Raw genomic sequence first — 24,966 nt, 5'->3', positions numbered from 1 at the left:
GTCCTTTGGTAGTATCCATTTTTGGTTGGTGAGTCTGGCTAGCAGGCTTTGATTGTTGGGCTGCAATAGTTGAGCCCACACTGTGTTGGCCCTTTTCCAGCAACAGTTATATGACGGCCTTGGCTAGAACATTTGTATTTCTTAGTCTCCTTTTCCACCTTCCCACCCCCACCTTATAAATGAGGGCAACTTGAATTCAAACTTAGTATCCTCATCACTCTCTGACTGATATCAACTTACCTGGGACCTTTGACTGTTTATGATTGAATCTTGCTTTGCTTTGCTGCTTAGTGATCCTTGCTGTAAGGCCATATTGCATCAGGCTATAGTCAGAATCGGAGTCAAATAGCCTGTTGGCACTTACATGTGAACTTTAAACATACAGTTCCCTGTATCGTGCATCCCAATAAGAGTGCATTTATTTACTGATAAGTTTTAGAAACAAGTAGAAAGGGTGATGGCTTATTTGGCAATGCTGGTGAGCTGTGTAGTTTCACTTTGGGTTGGAAAAAGAATCAAATCATTAATTAACCTTCGAGAGAGTGGGAAATGAGAAGTACTATTGTTTGTCCATTCACTAAAACAGGGGGCATTTTGTTCTCTTAAGGCCAGCTATGATTGCCCTTCAGTTAGGAACTGATCGAATAGCTTGAAGTGGGAAAGGAAAGGTGATAAATGTCAATTTTTACTTGGGCATAAAGAAAATTGGGAGATATTTGAGCTTCTCAATTTTTTAAAGGAGGTGCTTAAGAGGTGATTCTTATAGTGATGCACAAGATCATGAGCTTAATAGATAAGGGAGATCTGAAATGCCACCCCAATTTGTGGGCGGCACGGTGGCACAGTGGTTAGCACTGCTGCCTCACAGTGCCAGAGACCTGGGTTCAATTCCCGCCTCAGGCGATTGACTGTGTGGAGTTTGCACGTTCTCCCCGTGTCTGCGTGGGTTTCCTCTGGGTGCTCTGGTTTCCTCCCACAGTCCAAAGATGTGCAGGTAAGGTGAATTGGCCATGCTAAATTGCCAGTAGTGTTAGGTAAGGGGTAAATATAGGGGTATGGGTGGGTTGCGCTTCGGCGGGTCGGTGTGGACTTGTTGGGCCGAAGGGCCTATTTCCACACTGTGATGTAATCTTTAAGCCACGACAATAGGATCAAGAGATGCAGGAACAATGTAGAGAAAGACCCTTCTTGAGGGCACTCTGCAATTGGGAATGAATACTGACCTTGTCAGTGATGCATAGTTCCTATTTTTAAAATCTGATATTTGTACAGTTGAATTCCGTAGTTAACTGAATTATGAAATTGCATGTACTGTTTACAAACTGTGAATGTCTCAACAATAGCATATTCATTTTCTAAATACCTGGTGCTGAACAGTCATTCAACAACATGATTGCGATTTGATTAAAGGACAATGACAGTAGGAGTGTGCTATTAAATTCCCTTGGTATGAAACAAAGCAAAAATACTCTAGGGCTGATTGATTGCATTTTCCTCCTTCCTAACCAGCCCATCCATGCAGATGTGTACTCACAGGGTAGACAAGAATGGTTAATGATGTTAATCATCTTGATAATGTATACCTATGCAGGGCATTGTTTAATTAGTACTTAGTCTCTCTTTCAAAATTGCTCCATTTGGAAAGGGAGAATGCGGTATCTTTTGAAACGCCAGAGGCTTACTGTGGCCAGTGTTCAATATCATTCCATAAACCCAAACTTTAATTTGACTCAGTTTCTAAGTTTCTTATTTAGGGGGCTATTTGGTACAATTTGATTCATTGTACATAGCTAGCTCACTTCAATGGTTAGATCTGTGCCCAGGCGATGTTACCTAGAGAAGGAGACTGTAATGTCCACTGCTAAACTTCAGGCCATTTATTTTATCATGAAGAAACCCTGGGACAAGGACTGGACATCTGGCTGGGTGCTTGAGAACCATTGATGAGATGAAACTGATTGGGTCAGTGAAGAGCACGGGAGCACACTTGTATTTCTTGATTTTACACTTCAAGGATTTGAGACCCTATGATGGAAGCACTCGGTTAAAATCAGCCCTTTGGTGAAAAGTCAGATGACGGCATGGGCCCAGTATTTAATAATCAGGGAGGTCATTGCACTGTAAGCTTCTAAGAGGGGTTGGTGGAGGGGAGTGGGGCAAGTGTTCTATTCTTGCCTTCAACCTTCCTTTGCCTCAAACCCTTCAAGCCAGGGTTTTCCGATCAGCTTCATTGCTGAATCTAGTGCAGAGTGCAGTGCCTGACCCTGAGCAATACTTGGGTGAATGCCCATTGATCTTGATCAGAGAATTATTGTATCAGCTCAAGTGCTTGTGATTTTATGGAGATTGTGACTATTTCTGCAGTACTGCTGGCCTAGCTATGCCCAGTTTATTTACTCAACATCCACATTGGGAAGTACATGCGCCTGCTTTGGATGTCATGCTTCTAATAATAGAATAAATCATTGGGACTTGATATGATCTACCTCTGAGGTTTTTCTAACTTACAGCTTGGTTTGTGTATGTGTATGAGTGGTGGGCAGCTGTTGCTATGCTCAAATTTACCAGTAGAACTGACAAGTGATGTTAATAAGATCCAAACACCACAAACAAGCATTTATATAGCACCTTTTATCTAGTAAAACATTTCCAGGAACTTTACAGTGGCTATTAATAAATCATAATTTCTCACCAATGCTCAAAGCTTGACAGCATCCAGGCCAATGCTGCCACTTGATTGGTGCAACACATACATTCACTTCCTCTACCATTAAAGCTGAGTAACAGCAGTGTATGCAATCTATAAGGTGCAGTGCAAAAATTCACTATGGTTCCTGAGATAGCAGCTTCCAAACTCAAGAACGTTGCCACCAAGAATATCAAGGGCAGCAGATCCTTGGGGAAATGGACCATCTACAAGTTCCCCTCCAAGCCACTCACCACCCTGACTTGGAGTATATTGCCATTTCTTTTGTGTTGCTGGGTTAACATCTTGGAACATTCTCTCTAAACCAAAATATGATCCGACCTAAAACAAAAGGACTAGCAGTTCAAGATGACAGCTCACCGCCACCTTCACAACAGCAATTGGGGATGGACAATGCATGTTAGCCCAGCCAGCAACACTAACATCTCATGAATGAACAAAGAAACAAATTAGGATGGGTGACAAAAACAAAAGCTTGGTCAATTGGCAACTTTTAAGAAGCATCCTTTATATGAGGGAGAGATGTCGTGAGGGTATTCTGCAGCTTGAGACCTACATTTCCCTTTGACACTTGGCCAGTTGGAGGTACCAAGAGTACATGTAGTCTCTTTGGAATTGGATATTAGATTGAAATTCATGCTTCAGGAAAAAATGTGGGAAGAGTCTGGAGAGGGATTCGAGAATGAGAATCTTATTTTTCCTCCTAATAGCTGTGGAAAGTGGGGGTGAATGATATTTTCAAGTTTAAGGTGATAGTTTTTTGATAAACTTGTGCATCAAGGGAACCAAGGCTGACAGGTACATAAAGTTGAATACAATTGACCAGTAGAATCAGCTTGAGGGGCCAAGTGGCCAATTCCTGTTATGTTCTTGGCTATTACTGCCACCTTGCCTGGAGGTGACAATGGAACCAGTATTGAGGTTCTTTGACATGATCTGATGAAGGGATGGTCGAGAGTGAGACAGCAGACAGTTAATGTTTGCTAATTCAGTGTAAATTGTAAAATGGGAAGTTTGACGTGTAATTTTGATAACCCCACAGAACAATTTTTAGCAACATTTACAAGAATAGTTCACATTTAAACAGCCTGATTACCAATTATAACCTAAAGCCAGAAAGTGAGAAAACAGCATTCCAACAAGGACCTAATAAATTATTTATACAAAGCAATTAGCGTACCCAAGGAAACATGATGCCTTGTTGCAACGTAGATGAGTGAGAAGGAATGTTTTCTACTTGTGGGGTTGACCTCACTATCCAAATTTGAGAACTATTAGATTTCCAAGAGCTAAAATTCATCAAGAGGCAACTTAGATCTAAGGTTAAAATCAACTAGGTAAAAACAATGACTGCAGATGCTGGAAACCAGATTCTGGATTAGTGGTGCTGGAAGAGCACAGCGGTTCAGGCAGCATCCGAGGAGCAGTAAAATCGACGTTTCGGGCAAAAGCCCTTCATCAGGAATAAAGGCAGAGAGCAGTCAATACCTCATTTCAATCAGCCTCTCTGTCAGAAATTATTTAGTATAAAGAGAGACTGTAGAAAAACATTGTTTCTTCAACACTTGAGAGGTGATCTTGTACTAAAAGGATTAGGGCAGGTTAATCCTGAGCTTATTTTCCAAACTGAACGTTGGCATCCGAACAAAAGAATGTAGGTACCAATTGATATGAGACATGTTACTCACTGGGGTTAATCAAACTGGAGGAAGGCAACTTTAACTTGAACTATTTACAAACGCAAGACTGTCCTTTTCAGAAAAGGCTGAACCAATCAGGCTTCTTTTTCTCTAGCAGACGGCAGTGACGTATCCTGCTAAAGGTGTTCAGAATACCTGAAGTGTTTGACAGAGTAGAAATAAAGGGTTGCTTCAACTTGTGGGTGAGACCAGAACTAGGGGCTGTATACAAAAGTTGGTAACTAATATATCCAAAAAAAATTCAGGAAAACCTCTTTACATAGACAGTGGTTAGAATATGGAGTTCATCCTCTCAAAGCATTGATAAATAGCGTGGAATCCACATGAGTGAAAGGAACAGAAAGGCCTGTTAATAGGACGAGATGAAGTGGGATGGAGTGGGAGGGGGCTTGTGTTGAGCATACTCTCCACCTACTGTTGGTTTGAATACCCAGTTTCTGTGCTATCTGCTCACTACAACTATGTTTAGGAATAATGCTGATAAGCTAATAAAGGTTAGATTGGTTCATAACTTGGTGTCTCTTTTTTGTGCAAGGAAGTTTGGCACTTTTAGCTTTTGAAAGTAGAAGTATTTCCTGACTTCACTTTCGAAACTTTGGCTCTAACTTTTTTTAGATTATGCCCCTTGACCTAGACTCCGCATCTAGCAGCAACAGTTTCTCTCTGTCCAACCTGCCTATTCATTCCCCTTTAAAAATGTGAAAACTTTGATTAAAATCATCCCTTCACCTGCACTTCATGGAATGCTATCCTAGTTTGTGTAATCTCTTTGTAATTTAACCCTTGGAGTCCAAAACCCACTATCCTACCTAAGTGGGCTCAGGACTGTTCACTATACTCCATCTGTGATCTGTTTACAGCTTTGTAAGACTTTGCATAATTTCTACCTCCTTGCATTCCAGTCCAATAGATAGTAAGACCAGCATTCCATCAGTCTTTTTTTGGATCAGCTCATGACATTTCAGTGATCTATATACCAGTCTCCTAAGTCTCTTTATCCATTTACACCATTTGGGAAATATTCTGATATCTCTTTTTTTAGGTTTAAGGTGATCATCACATTGACCCACATTGCAATCCAGTTGCCATGGATTTTCTCGCTTGCTTAATTTATTAAAAACTGCTTTGTGATGTAATGCTTCCATTCACACATCTTACAGTCCTCTTATTTTTTCGATTTATGGATTTGTCATATGTCAAAGTCATTAATCAATGCCATAATTAGCTGCGGCCCTAATACAGATGTCTGCATGACACCACCAATCCCATGTGGAAAGGAGAGGAGAAGCTAGACTTGTATTTTAAATTTAAAGACATCTATGTTGGCATGAAAGCTGAGCAAGCTGAAGTGAACTGGCATATTAAGCTGGGAATAGATCAATAGAAGCAGATAGATATAGGATAGATGTCAGAGGTCTGTTCTTTACTCAGAGAGTAGTAAGGGCGTGGAATGTCCTGCCTGCAACAGTAGTGGAGTCATCAACTTTAAGGGCATTTAAATGGTCATTGGATAAACATATGAATGATAATGGAATAATGTGGGTTACATGGGCTTTAGATTGGTTTCACAGGTTGGCGCAACATCAAAGGCTGAAGGTGTACTGCGTTGTAATGTTCTATGTTCTATTTCAGAACACTCAGAATAAATATATTCCTACTATATAGGAAAATTCTAAAGGGAGAGCTTGCCATAGATGGTCAACTAGAGAAGTTAGGAAAAGCATCAAACTTGATTTGCAAAGATAATTTGTAGCTTAGATGTTTGATTAGAATGTAAAAAAATGGATTGCATGACTGGAAGATTTATCAGACCTAAAAGACAGAATGTAGGAAGAAGTTCACTACAAATGTAAAAATGAATGGGTTGTCTAATGAGGATTGATTGGACAGGCTGGGCTAATTTCCACTGGGGTTTCCAAGGGTGAGAGTTGACTGATGTGCACAACATCCTTGGAAAAGAGCAAGTAACAGTAGAAAGTAAGAATGGGGAGAAAATAATAGATAACAAGAAAATGGTGAATGAAATGGACAAATAGTTTGCTTCTGTCTTTAGGGTAGAGGATACAAAATGCATTTCAGTAAGAGCTTTAAGTCAGGGGATGGAAGGGAGACCAAACCTTAATAAATTTATAATGATCAGAAAAATGGTACAAAGAAATGTGATGGAGCTGTGGGCTGATGAATGTTCAGGTCTCGACTGACTTCAGATTAGGGATTCATAAGCTGTGCTTAATGAGATAACAGATGCATTGATGTCAGTTCTCTAAAATGCCTGAGATTTGGGAAAGGTTCCATCAGACTGGAAAGTAAGAGATATAATCTTTTGAGTCAAAAAGGGAGGGAGGCAGGAAACAGGAAATCTCGGGCCAGTTAGCCTGATGTCTGTCATTCGGGAAGTGTTACAATTGATCATTAATGACTGGGCACTTGGGAAAATTCAAGGTAATCAGGAAGAATCAGCACATATTTGTGAACGGAAAGTCATGTGTTACCAATTTGTTAGATATCTGAGGAGTAATGTGCTGTGGATAAAGAGCAGGTAGTAGATATGCTAAACTTGGATTTCTAGAAGGCACTTGATAAGGTGTCACCTCAAAGATTCAAGGGGAAAATAAAAGCTGATGGTGCAGGCTTACAATTCTGGCATGGATTGAAGATTGGCTGGTAGAAAATAGTGTGCACAAAATAGGTCCTTGTCTGAGTGGTAGAATTTGCTGAATGGAGTCCTACATGGGTCTTTTCGCTGGTTAGATGTTTGGAATGAGTGGGTTGTCTAATGAGGATTGATTGGACAGACTGGACGTGTTCTCACTGGAGTTACAAAAGGTGAGAGATGATGACTGAAGTGCATAAGATCCTGGATGGTCTTGACAAGGTGAATGTGGAAGGATATTTTGTCTTGTGGGTGAGCTTACAAATAAGACCACTGTTTAAAAATTAGAGGTCACCGTTCTAGGGCAGAGGAGAAATGTTTTTGCCGATTGTATAACTTTGGAATTCCACCACAGGTGGGGATGGGAGCTGGGGTGCAGAGGTCAGTGAATATTTTTAAGGCAGGTGGAAAGATTCTTGTTAGACTGGGGAATTGAAGGTTATTGGAGTGAATTAGAATGTGGCGTGTAAAACTGAGACCGATCAGCTCTGATTTTATTGAATGGCAGGGTAGACCCAAGAGGCCAGATGTTCTGCTTCTGCTCTCATTGCTCATGTCCTGGGACTTAGGAAGACCTGCGCATTAGCACAACTCTTGTCTCCTGCTGTTTGGTCCATTTCCAAACCAGCTTCCTGAGTGATTTTATCAAATGCCTTCCAAATGTACATTTAAATAACCTCTGTGGATGTTCCCTTACCTACTAGTTTAGTCACCTCTTCAAAAAGAAAATTCCGTCACGCTCATCAGTCAAGACATACATTTTGTAAATTCAGTCTGGCTTCATCTTTTCAATGTTTTCTGTAAATCTGTCCTTCATCTGGACTCTGGTAATCCCTTATAAGAGACATTAAGCGATCTGGCTTGAATTCCCTGGATTGTCCCTCTCTTACCTTTCTTAAATAGTAGAATGAAATGTGGCTTTCTGATCCAAAGGAAAAGCTTCTGAATTTGAGTCTTTTGGAGTCTCACAGTTATTGTCACCCCCACCTTCCTTTAACATCTTGGAATAGAAACCAGCTGAGGACTTGACACCTGTTAATGCCATTACCTTCTCCTTTATTACTTTGTTTATTTTGAGTACCTGTCCCTGATTGATTATAATTTCCTCTGCCATAATTACCCTTCCTCTTCTGTAAATATTCTGCAAAGTACTTATTCAATATAGTGACCACTTTTTGTGACTTGACAGCTAAGTGGTTAGCTGTGTTGCCTCACAGCTTCAGAGACCTGGGTTCGATTCCAGCTTCAGGTGACTGTCTGTGTGGACTTTGCAAATTCTCCCCCGTGTCTGCGTGGGTTTCCTCTCACTGTCCAAAAATGACCAGGTTAGGTGGATTGACCATGCTAAATTGCCAGTAGTGACCAGGGATGTGCAGCTAAGGTGGATGAGCATGGGAAATGTAGGATTAATGAATTATTAATGTATTAATGAACCAGATGGGCTTTTAAAAACAATAACTGATATTGGTAGTGATAAATAATCTGATTAGCTTTCAATTCCAGATTTTATTTATGAATGAATTTGAATTCCACCAGATGGATGGGTTTGAGTGAATGTGTATTGAGCAGGGTCTTTGGATTATTAGTCCACTGACATTACTACTATTTCACCATCGTCCACTGTGACCTTCCCCTTTTTAAGGTGAAAAAGTTGTCCTGCTCAGGTGTTCAGATACTCATCACTACATATCTGATTCTCTCGCAGCAATTTAAATTCTTGGCTGCTAAAACGAGGCCTTTGTTTTATGTTTTGAGAGTGTGGTGCTGGATGACTCTCCTGCTCCACGGATGCTGCCTGACCGGCTGTACTTTTCCAGCACCACACACTTCAACCCTGATCTTCAGCATCTGCAGTCCTCACTCATTCTGAGGGTTGGACGTGGGTGTGTGTGAGGTGAGATTTGCTGCTTTCTCATGGACAACTCTTACTGACCGCGAGAATCCCTCATCCCTAAACACAAAATATAAACTTCACCATGCAACAGTATTTTTTAACATTGCAACACTATTGTGGTAGATCCTCACATGAGGGGGGATCCTTCAGCCCAGGGGATCCTCCAATGTTTGCCAGTGTGTGTAGAGAGTACCCAGCTTATGAAACTGAGTGCATGGTGGCACTACCAGATTTAAAACACAATATTTCTTTATTAATTGACTTCAAAGTGTAGACTGTTGTAGAAATCTCAGCCGACAGACTAGCCGCTGTTCTATTTGCATGTTTTGAATTTTTTTTGTACTGAAGCTATGGCTTCCATCTGAATCCACAGTTCTGAGAATTAACTCTTTCTGTCCCAGTGAATGGATTCCTTCTTTTCCAGTGAATTGCCAACATTGCCTCTTGCTCCAATCACCTCTGTGTCCACGATAGTAGGCATTGCCTTTGTTGGATAAATGTTTGACTTCATCCCTCGACCTGACCTAAGACAATTCTGACTTCCTGCTACCTGAGATGGTCAGTGGAAAATTTTGAATCTTGAGCAAGTAGTGGAGTCATTCCTGGTGTATCTTATGGTGAGTTATTATTTCCGTCTTTGCCAAACTGAGTGATATAAATCGTGTGAAATCTGCTTGTCAGGCTAGGGCAGGAAATAGGAGAGAACCTCAGAGAGACTGTCACATGATTATTTGGTTATTTTGCAGCCTTCCAAAAGTTCAGGCAGACCCTTGAATGTGAGTTGACGTTCAGCTGGTACTTTCACTGCTTTGTTGCTGTTGGATATCAGCTGTGGGCTCAATGGGAAAGAACTCTGAATCAGAAGGATCCGAGATTGAGAGCCATGCCAGTCACTTGAGTCCATGATCCAGGCTGGTCGTCCAGTGCAGCACTGGGAGAGCAATGTCTCTCTGGTGCAGCACTGAGGGAGCATTGGCTCTCTGGTGCAGCAATGAGAGAGCACTGTCTCTCTGTTACAGCACTGAGGGAGCACTGTCTCTCTGGTGCAGCACTGAGAGAGCACTGTGTCTCTGGTGCAGCAATGAGAGAGCACTGCCTCTCTGGTGCAGCACTAGAGGGAGCACTGCCTCTCTGGTGCAGCACTGAGGGAGCACTGCCTCTCTGCTGCAGCACTGAGGGAGCACTGCCTCTCTGCTGCAGCGCTGAGGGAGCACTGCCTCTCTGGTGCAGCGCTGAGGGAGCACTGCCTCTCTGGTGCAGCGCTGAGGGAGCACTGCCTCTCTGCTGCAGCACTGAGGGAGCACTGGCTCTCTGGTGCAGCACTGAGGGAGCACTGTCTCTCTGGTGCAGCACTGAGGGAGCACTGTCTCTCTGGTGCAGCACTGAGGGAGCACTGTCTCTCTGGTGCAGCACTGAGGGAGCACTGGCTCTCTGGTGCAGCACTGAGGGAGCACTGGCTCTCTGGTGCAGCACTGAGGGAGCACTGGCTCTCTGGTGCAGCACTGAGGGAGCACTGGCTCTCTGGTGCAGCACTGAGGGAGCACTGGCTCTCTGGTGCATCACTCAGGGAGCACTGCCTCTCTGGTGCAGCACTGAGGGAGCACTGGCTCTCTGGTGCAGCACTGAGGGAGCACAGGCTCTCTGGTGCAGCACTGAGGGAGCACTGGCTCTCTGGTGCAGCACTGAGGGAGCACTGGCTCTCTGGTGCAGCACTGAGGGAGCACTGGCTCTCTGGTGCAGCACTGAGGGAGCACTGGCTCTCTGGTGCAGCACTGAGGGAGCACTGGCTCTCTGGTGCAGCAGTGAGCACTGGCTCTCTGGTGCAGCACTGAGGGAGCACTGGCTCTGGTGCAGCACTGAGGGAGCACTGGCTCTCTGGTGCAGCACTGAGGGAGCACTGGCTCTCTGGTGCAGCACTGAGGGAGCACTGTCTCTCTGGTGCAGCACTGAGGGAGCACTGGCTCTCTGGTGCAGCACTGAGGGAGCACTGGCTCTCTGGTGCAGCACTGAGGGAGCACTGGATCTCTGGTGCAGCACTGAGGGAGCACTGTCTCTCTGGTGCAGCACTGAGGGAGCACAGGCTCTCTGGTGCAGCACTGAGGGAGCACTGGATCTCTGGTGCAGCCCTGAGGGAGCACTGGCTCTCTGGTGCAACACTGAGGGAGCACTGGCTCTCTGGTGCAGCACTGAGGGAGCACTGGCTCTCTGGTGCAGCACTGAGGGAGCACTGTCTCTCTGGTGCAGCACTGAGGGAGCACAGGCTCTCTGGTGCAGCACTGAGGGAGCACTGGCTCTCTGGTGCAGCACTGAGGGAGCACTGCCTCTCTGGTGCAGCGCTGAGGGAGCACTGCCTCTCTGCTGCAGCACTGAGGGAGCACTGGCTCTCTGGTGCAGCACTGAGGGAGCACTGTCTCTCTGGTGCAGCACTGAGGGAGCACTGTCTCTCTGGTGCAGCACTGAGGGAGCACTGTCTCTCTGGTGCAGCACTGAGGGAGCACTGGCTCTCTGGTGCAGCACTGAGGGAGCACTGGCTCTCTGGTGCAGCACTGAGGGAGCACTGGCTCTCTGGTGCAGCACTGAGGGAGCACTGGCTCTCTGGTGCAGCACTGAGGGAGCACTGGCTCTCTGGTGCATCACTGAGGGAGCACTGGCTCTCTGGTGCAGCACTGAGGGAGCACTGGCTCTCTGGTGCAGCACTGAGGGAGCACAGGCTCTCTGGTGCAGCACTGAGGGAGCACTGTCTCTCTGGTGCAGCACTGAGGGAGCACTGGCTCTCTGGTGCAGCACTGAGGGAGCACTGGCTCTCTGGTGCAGCACTGAGGGAGCACTGGCTCTCTGGTGCAGCACTGAGGGAGCACTGGCTCTCTGGTGCAGCACTGAGGGAGCACTGGCTCTGGTGCAGCGCTGAGGGAGCACTGGCTCTCTGGTGCAGCACTGAGGGAGCACTGGCTCTCTGGTGCAGCACTGAGGGAGCACTGTCTCTCTGGTGCAGCACTGAGGGAGCACAGGCTCTCTGGTGCAGCACTGAGGGAGCACTGGATCTCTGGTGCAGCCCTGAGGGAGCACTGGCTCTCTGGTGCAACACTGAGGGAGCATTGGCTCTCTGGTGCGGCACTGAGGGAGCACTGGCTCTCTGGTGCAGCGCTGAGGGAGCACTGGCTCTGGTGCAGCACTGAGGGAGCACTGGATCTCTGGTGCAGCCCTGAGAGAGCACTGGCTCTCTGGTGCAGCACTGAGGGAGCACTGGCTCTCTGGTGCAGCACTGAGGGAGCACAGGCTCTCTGGTGCAGCATGGAGGGAGCACTGGCTCTATGCTGCAGCACTGAGGGAGCACTGTCTCTCTGGTGTAGCACTGAGGGAGCACTGGCTCTCTAGTGCAGCACTGAGGGAGCACTGGCTCTCTAGTGCAGCACTGAGGGAGCACTGCACTGTCAGAAGTGCTGTCCTTTGGGTGAGATGTTAATGTGGGATCTTGGTTGTCTCCCTGGTGAATCCTGATGTTTTTGCCAATGTTTATAATCAGCATTAATTCAAATAACCCCAGTGATCATATGGTTGTTATCTCATTGCTGTTGCAGTATACAAATTTGTTGCTTTTTTAAAAAATGACTACAGTATCTATACCTCAAAATTGCATCAGCTCTGAAAATTACTTGGGGGTTTGCTAGAAATTCTGAAAAATGCTTATGATGCATGTATTTCAGAAGAATAATGGAAAAGGCAAGAAAAAGTCAGTGATGAGTTATCAAAATTTATATCTACCTTATCAAACCCCTTCGTAAATTTAAAGACAGCTAGGTAGGTTAGCCATGGTAAAAACCCCATGGTGGGTGGAGGGAGGGGAAGGAGGAAGGGGTGGAGAGGGAAGTGTGTATCTGAGGAGGAATCCTCTTCAAAGGGTCGATGCAGATCCAGTGGGCCAAATCCCTTCTTTCTGCACTGCAGGGTTTCTATGATTCTAATAGTGTCAACTCCTGAGTCATTCTATCTTATAGAGAACAAATTCCATCTTTATAGTTCTTCCCTGATAGTTATGGGATTTCTTTTTCCCAGTGCCTCCAATCATTTTGTAATAAGCACTCCAAAGTGAAGTTTAACCGAGGTTTGATACAGGGTTAAATTGACTTCTCTATCTTATGTATTTCTGTATTTGTGAACTCCCAGCGCTCGGTGTGTGGTTTTTTTTTATGGTCTTGTTGACCTTTGTTGCTCCCTTCAGTGATTTATATATCCGCTTTTACTGATAAGTTTCACCTCGGGACTGATATCTTTCTTTGTAAAGGTAGCAGCTATTGCAGGAGTTACATCCTTTGGAGATCACTGGGCTGCCTTGTGTCTTCTTTTGATGGGTCATCTGTTGTTCCTCTTGTGATGTGTGCAGTTCTGTGGCGTGACTAAAATGAGAGGCCCTCTCAGGATGTGCTGCAGCCCTGGGCACTGAATGGATGACTTTGTTGGAACATATGCCTTTAGTGAAGTGATTAAAAACTGAAACTGTAACAAAAAATGTTTTTGTCATCTCATGAGCTGAGGCTTCCCAGAGGCCAGAATACTTGGTCAGTGACATCACAGGGGGAGAGCGTTTGGGATTGGTTCAAAGGTCAGGGCCATGATGTGGCACAAAGGTCGAGGGGCATTTTGGGACTGAGCAGCAAGATAACATCCAGGCTTTTAGCACGTGTGGAACCAAGGACACCTGGTGAGGCCCACAGTGTGGTTAACAGCATCAAATGCTGTTCAAGTGATCCATTGTGCAGTTGATTGTCCATTACTTCAAGTGCTCAAACTCTCTCTCATTGACTTCTTACCACTTCCAAGCCCACCTCAAATCTCACTTCTTGCATTTCATGCAGTGAGGCATAGGGTGTTTCTGAAATCAAAACTACCAACCCTTTGCTGTCATAGAAACATCGAAAACAGGAATAGGAAAGGCCTTCCACCATTTGGTATGATCATGGCTGATCTGAGCCTGTTCTACTTTCTCCCCATATCCTTCAGCCCTCTCCTGTCTGTTGTCCCATTTGTATTGACAGGGTGAACTAAGGAGGGTCGGAGTTGGAGGGGAGAAGGGGTTTGCTGTCAAGGCAGATCATTCTTTTTCCTCCTGAAACATTGGTGTTTTCCCATCAAACATTGAAGTCTGCAGGAGACTTCGGGCCCTCTCCAGGAAATGATAATAAATTTTGGGTTTTTTCATTGCCCCCTCCTTCTCGTCCTGGTGCTGCTGATTCATGCAACGCCAGGTGGCCACAGCCACAGAGTCACTCCTCTCATTAGCACTCATCTGCAAATCTCACCACCTTCCACCAAGTAAATAAAGACACGTTCCCACTTAGCCGATTCAGCATAAGCTTTACATGGGGATGAGCAATGTGCCTCCCAAAGTTTGAGGTGAAAGAGATGCCCCCTATGTGATGGATTAGCCCTACCATTGTATACAGTGATTGTTTGAGAGATGGAAATAGCACCAAAACAGGGAAGGAGGACTGTAGCAGAAAGTTAGCAACAAACTAAAATTTTAGGTGAGCAGGGTAGGGATTGGTGAGGAGCAGCTTACTACTGGTAAGGGGTTGGTATTTCAGAATGTTCCAGATATTTTAAAATGGCAGGTTTTACAGGCTCCCTCTGGTTAGGGGTAAGTTCAATCTCTGAAGTACTTTGTGTGGGTGATGATCTGGAATTTTCATTATTGGCAGAATGAACCTATTGGGGATAAATTAATATGGGATTTAAAGAAATGCCTTGCAATGCTCCAGGCCACCCTGTATACTTCCACTGTGGAATAAAAGTCTTAAATCAGCATGTAGTCCGACATATTTCTTTCCAGTGATCAAGTCGGGAAGTTGATTCATTGCTCCCCAGTTAGCTCCTTTTGTAATCTTAGCCTGGGACTGAAATGAATGCCTGAGTGACTGAGAACACATTAATGAAATTTAATGTTGGCTTGCCTCACACAAAAAGGGTCATAGAGCAACAACCATTAAGAAACGCTGCAGGTAGCAGTTGTGTACTTTACAATGGTACACTGAAACTCAACAAATCAACACCCCATCCAACGAAGTATTCTAGAAATAGATTGCCAGTTAAATAGCTATTTAATGTCAAATGTGCAGTGCACCTACATTAGTCAATGATTTTTTTTGCATGACACCCCAGGGGTTAGGATGTTTGTTCTCAAAAGTATGTTGCAGTCAGTTGATTGGCAAAAGAAGATTCTGGTATGGTCACATAATAGCTTAACATGTCTTTAATTCTGATTAAGGAATAGAAGGGGTTGTTGATTCAGCCCATTGAGTCTGTGATGGATTTGCCAAGAAGAATCCAATCCGTCTCATTCCACCACACTCTCTTCCCAGAGTTTCTTTCCCTCAAGCACTCATTGAAATTGGTTGGGTGGAAATTTCCTCTCCCTGGTGGTGAAAAGTGGGAAATAATTGAGTGAGGTGGCCCTAGAGAGAAGGAGAGAGACAGTCTATTCCCCCAGTTCTCTCTCCCTACCAACAGCACTGCCACCTCACCAGTTTGGTTGAGAAAGTTCTTGGCTGACCATCTTGATCCATCACCAGTTAAGGCCCTTAAAGGCAACTAATAGTCAATTAAGGGCCTCAGCTCATCAACTCTTGAGATAGTCAAGAGAGTGGGAAAGGTGACTAGTTTCACAAACTTCCTCCCCCCATCTTTGCTTCTGATTGCCTTCACCCTCATGTCCCCCTTACAAGATGAGATAAAAGCACATAGCTATCCATTGCATGATCCCCTGAACAGTCAGCCTCAATTGATGGTCCTTGGGCAGTAGCTTCTGGCAAACCACCACACCACTGTCAAGACTTGTTGAGAAACTCACCCAGGCAACTTGCCTGTCAGCTTCTAATGAGTTTATTAACATGCGTGGCCATGTGTTAGTCACCTCGTGCACTTAGTCACAACAAAAGGAAAATTCTGTCTAAGTTGTTTCTGTTGTGCACTCATGAGAAAATTCCAGGTCTTTGTGAAACACTGTCCTTTCCATGCCTGAGCATAACCAGTTAAACTTGTCTGCAGAGGGACTACCTGGCTTCTCCTTGCTTAAAGTGCTATTCTTCTCTGTGCTGTCCTCACTGGTGCACGTAGCATGTTTTGCTCACCTGTCCTCACTGAATTGCACTGTTTCCTGGTCTAGCCATGGCTTACTTTTTAAAATTACTCAAACTTATATTTGAAACTTTCCAAAGCCTTACCCATCCTTTTCTCCCCCTTGCTCACTCTCACTGTTTCTGTCTCAGTGTGTGTGTGTATGTCTGTCCCTGTTTCTGTGTGTGTGTGTCTCTCTCTCTGTTTCCCTTTTTCTCTGTCTATCTCTCTCTCTCTATGTATATGTCTGTCTCTCTGTGTATGTGTGTGTGTGTGTCTCTCTCTGTTTCTCTTTGTCTCTGTCTCTCTGTCTCTCTCTGTGTATGTCTGTCTCTGTCTCTATGTGTGTGTGTATCCCTGTGTGTGTGTGTGTCTCTCTCTATGTCTCTGTGTGTCTTTCTCCCCCTCTGTGTGTGTGTATGTCTGCCTGTCTGACCCCTCTCTCTCTCTGTGTCTCGCTCTCTGTATGTGTACGTCTGTCTTTGTCTGTCTCTCTGTGTCTCGCTCTCTGTATGTGTACGTCTGTCTTTGTCTCTCTGTGTCTCGCTCTCTCATTAGACGCTTCTCTTTAAACCTACCTCTTTGACCAAGCTTTGTCATTTATTTGCTTACAACTTGGTGTTAATTTTTATGTGATTTGCTCCGCAGTCCTGCAGAGTATTGTAATTTTTAACACACTACATACAAATGCAGGTGGTTGCATTTGGTGAGTGGGCTTGAGATCAGATTCTGGTGCTTGGGAGAAAGAAAGCCTGTTCATTTTGTAACTTTAAAAGAAGCATTGTTTACCCCTAAGGCTCACTAGTCCTTGTGTGACACAACTTCAGCTCCACTCAATCCAAATAAACAGGCAACTGTTTTGCAGACTGACTTTGATACTGCATTCAGAAGCTTGTATGAGCGTTTATTTTTTCAAAAATAGAATACTTTTGAAGTAATTATATTGTATGTCAAGTGTTCAATAACTCCTGGCAGATTGGAAGGACCGTGACAGAAGAGATTTGAGTGGAATGGAAGAAATGGCGATGATGTGAGCATTTTAAAAGACTGCGGCTTGTCAGACAAAGAGAGTGACTGACAGAGGAAAGAAATTGCACTGCAATGAATTGGATGAAGCTTCTGAAGCTCCCTAACATTCCCAATTCCATCCCCGCAGTACTGAAACTCTCCCCTTTGCCATTTGTCATTCAATCTTGTCTATTCCAAGACTCTGATAGCCAGCTTCTCAATGTTCATGTTTGTCTGGAGTCTTCCAAACGTTTTGCTGTTATCCGCTCAAGGATTCACCCATCACCATCTGTGTGCATTGATCTACAAGGTCTTCTACTTCACTTCATCCATCATTTCTTAAAGACAAAATCCATTTTCAAATTTGCTGGCATTTTATAATCCAAGGAAAGCTTAGAATTTCTTGTGGAAAGCTCTAAATTTACTTCGCTACTCCTTCTCAATACTCTTGGCATAGTTGGCTTGAGAGAAGGTCACCATTTCAGTGAGGTCAGGTTTTCCATCGGTAATTGGATTTCTCTCAGCCCTTTGACCATGTGGCATTGTCCCAAGGTCACTGCGCTCATCCTGTGGCTGCCTGTTTGGAGTATACTTGACTGGTGTAATTAAAAATTAGTCATAGGCTATGCTCGAATGGAGCCCATTGAGAGCAGGAACTGATGCTCTTGACTTGTTTGGGATAGGAGACCCTGAGCTGTACTGACACTTGGTAATGAATAATTTGAGCAAGACTAGTGTGTTTTTCTGGTGCAAGAAAACCTGAATATGGAATTGGTTTGCTGTCACAATAGGAGCAGACCATTTGCCTCTGAATTGCATTGAGAACTCACAGCTGACATACCAGCCTAACATGCAGGCAAGAAACTTTTGGGATCTGGTATAACACTGAATTTCTGCCCTTTGCTGACCTTGAATATTACTCTCTACTTGAGGGATAATAAAAGAACTGGGCTGTAAATGTTGTATTTCCCAGTCCCGTTAGTGTCCAAATAATCATTTTCCTAGAATAGGAATTCCTAGAGTGTTCTGAAAAGATTTACCAGGATTTGGCCAGGGATGGAGGGTTTGAGTTGTAAGGAAATGCTGGATAGGCTGGGACTTTTTTCGCTGGAGCAAAGGAGGTTGAAGGGTGACCTTATAGGGATTTATTAAATCGTGAGGGAGATAGATAAGGTGAATGGCAGATGTCTTTTCCTGAGGGTGGGGGGATTTCAAGACTGGGGGCATATATTTAAGGTATGATCAGTTGTGATCTTAAGTGGAGGAGCAGGCTTAATGGGACATATAGCTGAAAAATGTGTTGCTGGAAAAGCGCAGCAGGTCAGGCAGCATCCAAGGAGCAGGAGAATCGACGTTTCGGGCATAAGTCCTTCTTCAGGAAAGAATTCCTGAAGAAGGACTTATGCCCGAAACGTCGATTCTCCTGCTCCTTGGATGCTGCCTGACCTGCTGCGCTTTTCCAGCAACACATTTTTCAGCTATATGTCCCATTAAGCCTGCTCCTCCACTTAAGATCACAACAGCAGATGCTGGAGATCAGAGCTGAAAAATGTGTTGCTGGAAAAGCGCAGCAGGTCAGACAGCATCCAAGGAGCAGGAGAATCGACATTTCAGGCATAAGCCCTTCTTCAGGAAAGAATTCCTGAAGAAGGGCTTATGCCTGAAATGTCGATTCTCCTGCTCCTTGGATGCTGTCTGACCTGCTGCGCTTTTCCAGCAACACATTTTTCAGCTCTGATCTCCAGCATCTGCTGTCCTCACTTTCTCCTCTTTAATGGGGCATATAGTCTACTTCTGTTCCTATTTTTATTATCAATCGATACTTAGACAGATTTACATAGGGCACTACGTACAGAGGCTGGTATCCCGTCTCCAAGTCACTCTTTATTTATACGTGGAGAGTCCTTGACACTGATCCAGCTACCTCAGAGTCAGCTCTAAGAGTGACAGGATGTTTGAGACTGCTGTTTATATCTGTCAGTCAGGGTTCCCTGATTAACAGCTCCAATCAGGGAACTTGTATTCTATGAGCTCCACCTGGCTCACCTCATTACAATCACTATAGTCACACTTTACAGTTAAACTTATGTTAAGGAATTTCATTATAACAGAGAGAGGATATGTCCTACCACCCTTGCTCTCTTGGCTACTTACTGTGCAAGAGCTTTTTAAAGCTGTCTTTTGCTTTGGTTGTGTCAGCATCACAGGCTAACATCTGCATTCCACCAACATTAATGTGGTCTACACTAGCTAAACCAGACATGACTCACCAAGTGGTTGTCTGGCTAATGAAAATCTCATGGAAACAATTAAAGATGGGTCTTAAAGATTTGAAATGACGGGGCTGTGACTGTCTCCTTTGACAATTCATTCCAATGTGGGATTGTCCTATGGAAGAAAAATTGTGGATAAACTGTGCTGGAAATAAGTTATTCTTTAACTTTAGTTTGCGGATGGCTACCTCTTGTTTTGTCATTGTCATAGAGCATTGGTACTTGTTTCTCGTCAATTCCCACTGGTTCATTCTATATTTTATGGTTCAACTATTTTTTTCCGTCCTTTTGCTGTAGTCATTCCCATTGCAAATCTTTAGAATCAAGCATCATTGTCCTGCAGGGACATTTGGAAGTGAGGATGTCCTATAAACTTTGTATGAAATCAAATGACCTGCTCTGCTGGTGCTAGTTGATCCCAATCTTTAAGGGAGTTGAAGGATGACTCGATGACTAGTCAAGTTTATGAAGGCAGTGATGTTTTCAGGAAGTGCTTTGTGTGAAACTGTGACCTGCAATTTCTGGCAGACTGTAAAGTACAGGATGTAGACCTGCAGTTTAAGGTTCTTTTATCAATGAACAAGAAAGCCAAAACCTTAGTTAATGTAACAAACCTATCCTTTAAACAATGGTGTAAACAGATAAGTAATCACTTATATGCAAACCTGAACTATGCCACTTTATTTATAATCCAAAAACGCACATCCATTGATACACAGGTTGAACAGGCCAGATGAGACACAGTTTCTTGGCAAAGTTTTGGTTGGAAATATAGTCAACCAGGAACACAAACTGTGCATCGGGTGTCCATATCAAGAGGGAATGAGGTGACTTTCTCATGATGGCGATCTTTGATTTTTATTTTAAAGCCTGTCAGTTGCACCTAGGTCTTGTCTTGAGTTTAAAGTTTTCTTTCTTCTATACACTCTTTTCAGTCTTATATTTTGTATTCCAAGAAAGGGAGTGATCTCATTTGCTTGCAGGTCTTTGGAGGTCTCAATCCAATTGCTCTCTCCCGCCTCAGTTCTGTGTCAACTGCCACATCAAACCAATCTAAAATTTGTTGCAGGGCAATTCATCTTCAATCCAAAGAACCCTGTGCCAGCTTATCTCCCAGAAGTATCAAATCTCTTCCACCTACTCCAACTGAAGTCAAACATGAGTTTGATTTTGTCACTGGGATTGGCACTGCCACATAGAAAAATGACAACTTTTGGTTGAATATACAGAATAACATGTGAGCACACAGTTACATTACCTCTGGGCCACCCGGACGAACCAACCCAATCACCCTGTAGCACAGCATTTCAACTCCCCCTCCCACTCCACCGAGGATATGCAGGTCATTGGACTCATCCACCGCCAAACCACAACAACGCGACGGTCGGAGGAGGAGCGTCTTATCTTCCGACTGGGAACCCTCCAACCACAGGGGATGAACTTGGACTTCACCAGTTTCTTCATCCCCCCTCCCCCCACCTTGTCTCAGCCGAATCCCTCCAGCCCGGCACCGCCTTCCTGACCTGCAGTCTTCTTCTTGACCTCTCCGCCTCCACCCTACTCCGACCTATCACCTTCACCTTGACCTCTTTCCACCTATCACATTTCCAACGCCCCTCCTCCAAGTCCCTCCTCCCTACCTTTTATCTTCTCCTGCTGAACACTCTCTGCTCATTCCTGAAGAAGGGCATGTGCCCGAAACGTCGAATCTTCTGTTCCCTAGATGCTGCCTGACCTGCTGCGCTGTTCCAGCAATAAAGACACAGTTACATTAGCTTTGCTGGTTCATTCTCAGCAACAAAGCAGTTCAAACTTTTATTTTCCAGATTATTTGAATAAAATCTTGGTAATCCTTGCAATGTAGAAGACTAATACATTGATTTTCTTCTTGACTGAGCAACCAACTATTCTCTTAAATCTTCTCAGAAGCCAATAATAGAGTTTACTTTTCAGGGAGTTGATGCTGGACCAATTGTTAATCTTATATCTAAGATTAATAGATTTTTGTTAACAGAAAAGAACAAATAGTAAAAGGGTGAATATAAAAATACGATGGCTACAAGAGCAGATCAGAGACTAAGAATCACACAGCGAGTATTTCACCTCATGACTCCCCAGAGCCATCTAGAAGGCAAAGTTGAGAGTTTTATGGAATACTCTCCAATTGCCTGGATGAGTGCAGTTCCAACTGCACTGAGGAAGCTTGATACCATGCAGGGCAAAGCAGCCCACTTTTATTAGATTAGATTCCCTACAGTTGTGGAAACAGGTCCTTCGGCCCAACAAGTCCACACTCACCCTTCGAAGAGTAACCCACCCAGACCCATTTCACTCTGACTAGTGCACCTAACACCATGAGCAATTTAGCATGGCCAATTCACCTGACCTGCACATCTTTGGACTGTGGGAAGAAACCGGAGCATCCAGAGGAAACCCACACAGACACTGGGAGAATGTGCAAACTCCACACAGGCAGTCACCCGAGGCTGGAATCGAACCTGAGACCCTGGTCATGTGAGGCAGCAGTGTTAACCCCTGAGCCACTGTGCCGTCAATATTGGCATCACATCCACAAACATTCACTCCCGCCGCTACTGACACTCAGTCACAGCAGTGCATACCATTGATAACACTGCAAAAATTTGCCAAAGATCCTATGATAGCACTGCTAAGTCAAATAGCATAACAATCTGGAAGGATAATGACAGTAGTTACTTGGAAAGGTCACCTGCAAGTACCTCTTCAAGCCACATACCATTCTCCCTTGGAAATATATCACTGAACCTTCACTGTTGCTGGGTCAAAGTCCTGGAACTTCCTCCCTAAGGGCAGTGTGAGTCTGCCTACAGTATGTGGACTGCAGCGATGCAAAAAGGCAACACACCACCACTTTCTCTGGCAACTAGGGATGGGCAGTAAATACTGGCTCAGCCAGTGATGCCCACATCCCGTGACCAATCAATAAAATATGGTATTATGTTTAAGATGAGATATTGTGATCTCATGAGACCATGACACTATCATGGTTTGTTTAAATGATAGGTTTTAAGAGCTAAATGGCCTCTACTAGTTCAAATGTTTCCTGTCTATTCTCTTATGTTGCGTTGAAGCTATCTAATACCTTCTTAAAGTGATGAGGATGTCACTTTTTAGATTCTACAGTGAAACACTAATTTACTGAGTGACTCAAATTTGCAACCACCCTCTGCATTGCTCCACCCCACCTGCTCCACACCAAACTATATGGCAAGCATCAGTACATCTCAAGCCCAAACCACCAAACCAGCTATTTAGTACCAAAACCAAGCAGCTTTTACGGAAACTTTGAGCAGCCCTGCTCCATTTTTATTGACGCAGTAGGGTTGAGATGATAGAACGTAAATTAAATCTCATGGCTTGGTATTGAATTTCAGTCTAGACGAGTGCTATTGCACATCTGTGTGAGCCCAAATAGTAATAGCTAAACAGAATGAGGTAATAAAAGATCATAATGTCTGCATTTTAACCTTGTGCCCTCGATGTATCTAAAATGATCTGTTCAGTATAAAACGAAGATAGTTTTCAGCTGAATTGTCTCTTTGTTTTTTTGCATACTGTGCTCTGATGCCTATAGATGTAGTGTGTTTGTACACATTTCTTTTTGTTTTTTACATTTATGTGCAAGATCCATAGTTTCCGTTTCCCCCTAGAAATATTTCTTCCATATCCACTCTAAGCCCTCAATTCTTGAAATGCAAAAATATTATCTGCTTTTTTTTCCTGCGTGTGTATTGTACATAATATATTCCACACTGGCTCATTCATTGCATTCCCTGAACCATGCAGAGAATTTTACAACTGACAATTATTTATTTAATGCTGTGCAGAAGAAACAGATTTGATGGAAGTAAGCTTTATGGTAGACCCTGATTTGCGGGTGAGGAGCAGCTGGGGTAAACGGCAGCACTGATTTGTAGCGAGGCACACAACATTTTAGAAATTGTGGCTCAGTGATTGGAGAATGTTTCACGGCTGGAAATGATGGTAATAGCAAAGGGACAGTGTCCTTTCAACCTGTGCTTTGAGAACAGATGCCTGCAATAGCCATTTCCAGAAACATGTAAAGCTGACCAACTGGGGGATGTTGGTGTTGCGTCACATGTTGAGCACAGTTTAGCTTCTGCATTACTTTACTTGCCTTTTCTTCCCTCCCCGTTTTTGTTTTCTCCCTAAGCACAGGTGACAAAGACTGATGTTGACAAGTTACATTTCATAAATCATGGAATCATAGAATCCCTACAGTCTGGAAGCAGGTCATTCAGCCTATCGAGTCCACATGGATCCTCCGAACAGACACCCCCTACCCTATCCCTGTAACCCTGCATTCTCCATGGATAATCCAACTAACTTGCATATCTTTGGACTGTGGGAGGAAACAAGAGCACTTGGAGGAAACCCATGCAGACACAGGGAGAATTTTTTAAACTCCACACAGACTGTCACCTGAGTGTGGAATTTAACTTGGGTCCCTGGCACTTAAACATGTCATGATGATTCCTCCATTTCAAACTTTCCAAAATCATTGGTTTTACAAAAATATATCTGCTCGTTGATTTGTTGTGCCTGCTGTAAATGATTGCAACAAGGTCAGCCTGCTGGATCTCATAGAATGAGTTCCCTGATAGAGCCAGATTAACAGCCCAATCAGGGAGCCCTTGCTGACATAAAAGTGTGTGTCAGGGATACTGATTTACAGGTGCCTGACACTGTATGAGTCAAGGATTGTTGATGTGTAAATAAAAGGTTACTTGATGATGAGATACTGGCCTCTGTAGAGTTATTTCACTTACCATGTTTCTCATGGCTTGTATCAGGAGTCAGATTGCAACACAGTAATTGGGAAGGTATGGGCAGATGAGGTTGAGTTTGTGGGCTGTTGCTTTGATAAATTGAAAGATCGGGTGGGTGAGGGGTTATCCATTTTGTTGCTGGGTTGTTTTGTGAGGTTGCCGGCCATACAAATCGCCCTCAAATATCCAGGAATTGAAGATTCATTGACAGAACATTGCTGCAAATAACCCAGCGGTGAGGTCACTCCCCCTTTATAAATGATAGCAATGTTATTCTGTGATAATTTGAAATGGACACTCATCAGCTCTTTACACTCACTCTGTCCTCGTCTCTCTTTCTAACAATCTACATTGTTTGACTTGCTACCAAGCTGAGTGCTGTGCTCAAAATGGCTCAATTGCTGTAGACCTCCATCATTAGCAAACAATTAAAAATGGTGGACCACTCCCTTATCCCAAGTTTTGTGGTTGAGGAGCACATGAAGTGAAATGTCAAAGTTGTACTTTGGGATACCATCCTGACAGGGGAAGAGTTGGAATTGCAAAGAGATGAATCAAAAAGTAAGTTTGTGGGTAACGCTGTCTAGTAAAGGCCATGGTTAATGAACAATCTGAGTCCTTGAGAAAATATCGGTTGCCTTTCTCTTTCAACTTTTGCAGTTGCCATGCTGCTGGTGCTCTGATGGTTGTGAATGCAAGAGAGTGTGATCTATTCCTTATGGTTTTCAAAGATAGAATACTCATTTGGTTCTGACAGATACTGTAACTCTGGTGACTGCATCAGGACTTTGG

At 44.0% G+C, this 24,966-nt stretch overlaps 1 protein-coding gene across 8 annotated transcripts in view; it reads left to right on the top strand.

The window, feature by feature from the left end:
• Positions 1 to 24,966, top strand: part of plxna4 (plexin A4) — a 633,380-nt gene that overhangs the window by 30,649 nt on the left and 577,765 nt on the right. The window lies entirely within an intron of this gene.

This window comes from Chiloscyllium plagiosum, unplaced genomic scaffold, assembly GCF_037043375.1.
Source record: "Chiloscyllium plagiosum isolate Xiang-an unplaced genomic scaffold, Cpla_swu_hap1 HiC_scaffold_23, whole genome shotgun sequence".
NCBI classification, from domain to species: domain Eukaryota; kingdom Metazoa; phylum Chordata; class Chondrichthyes; order Orectolobiformes; family Hemiscylliidae; genus Chiloscyllium; species Chiloscyllium plagiosum.
This window is presented reverse-complemented; position numbering and strand designations above follow the sequence as displayed.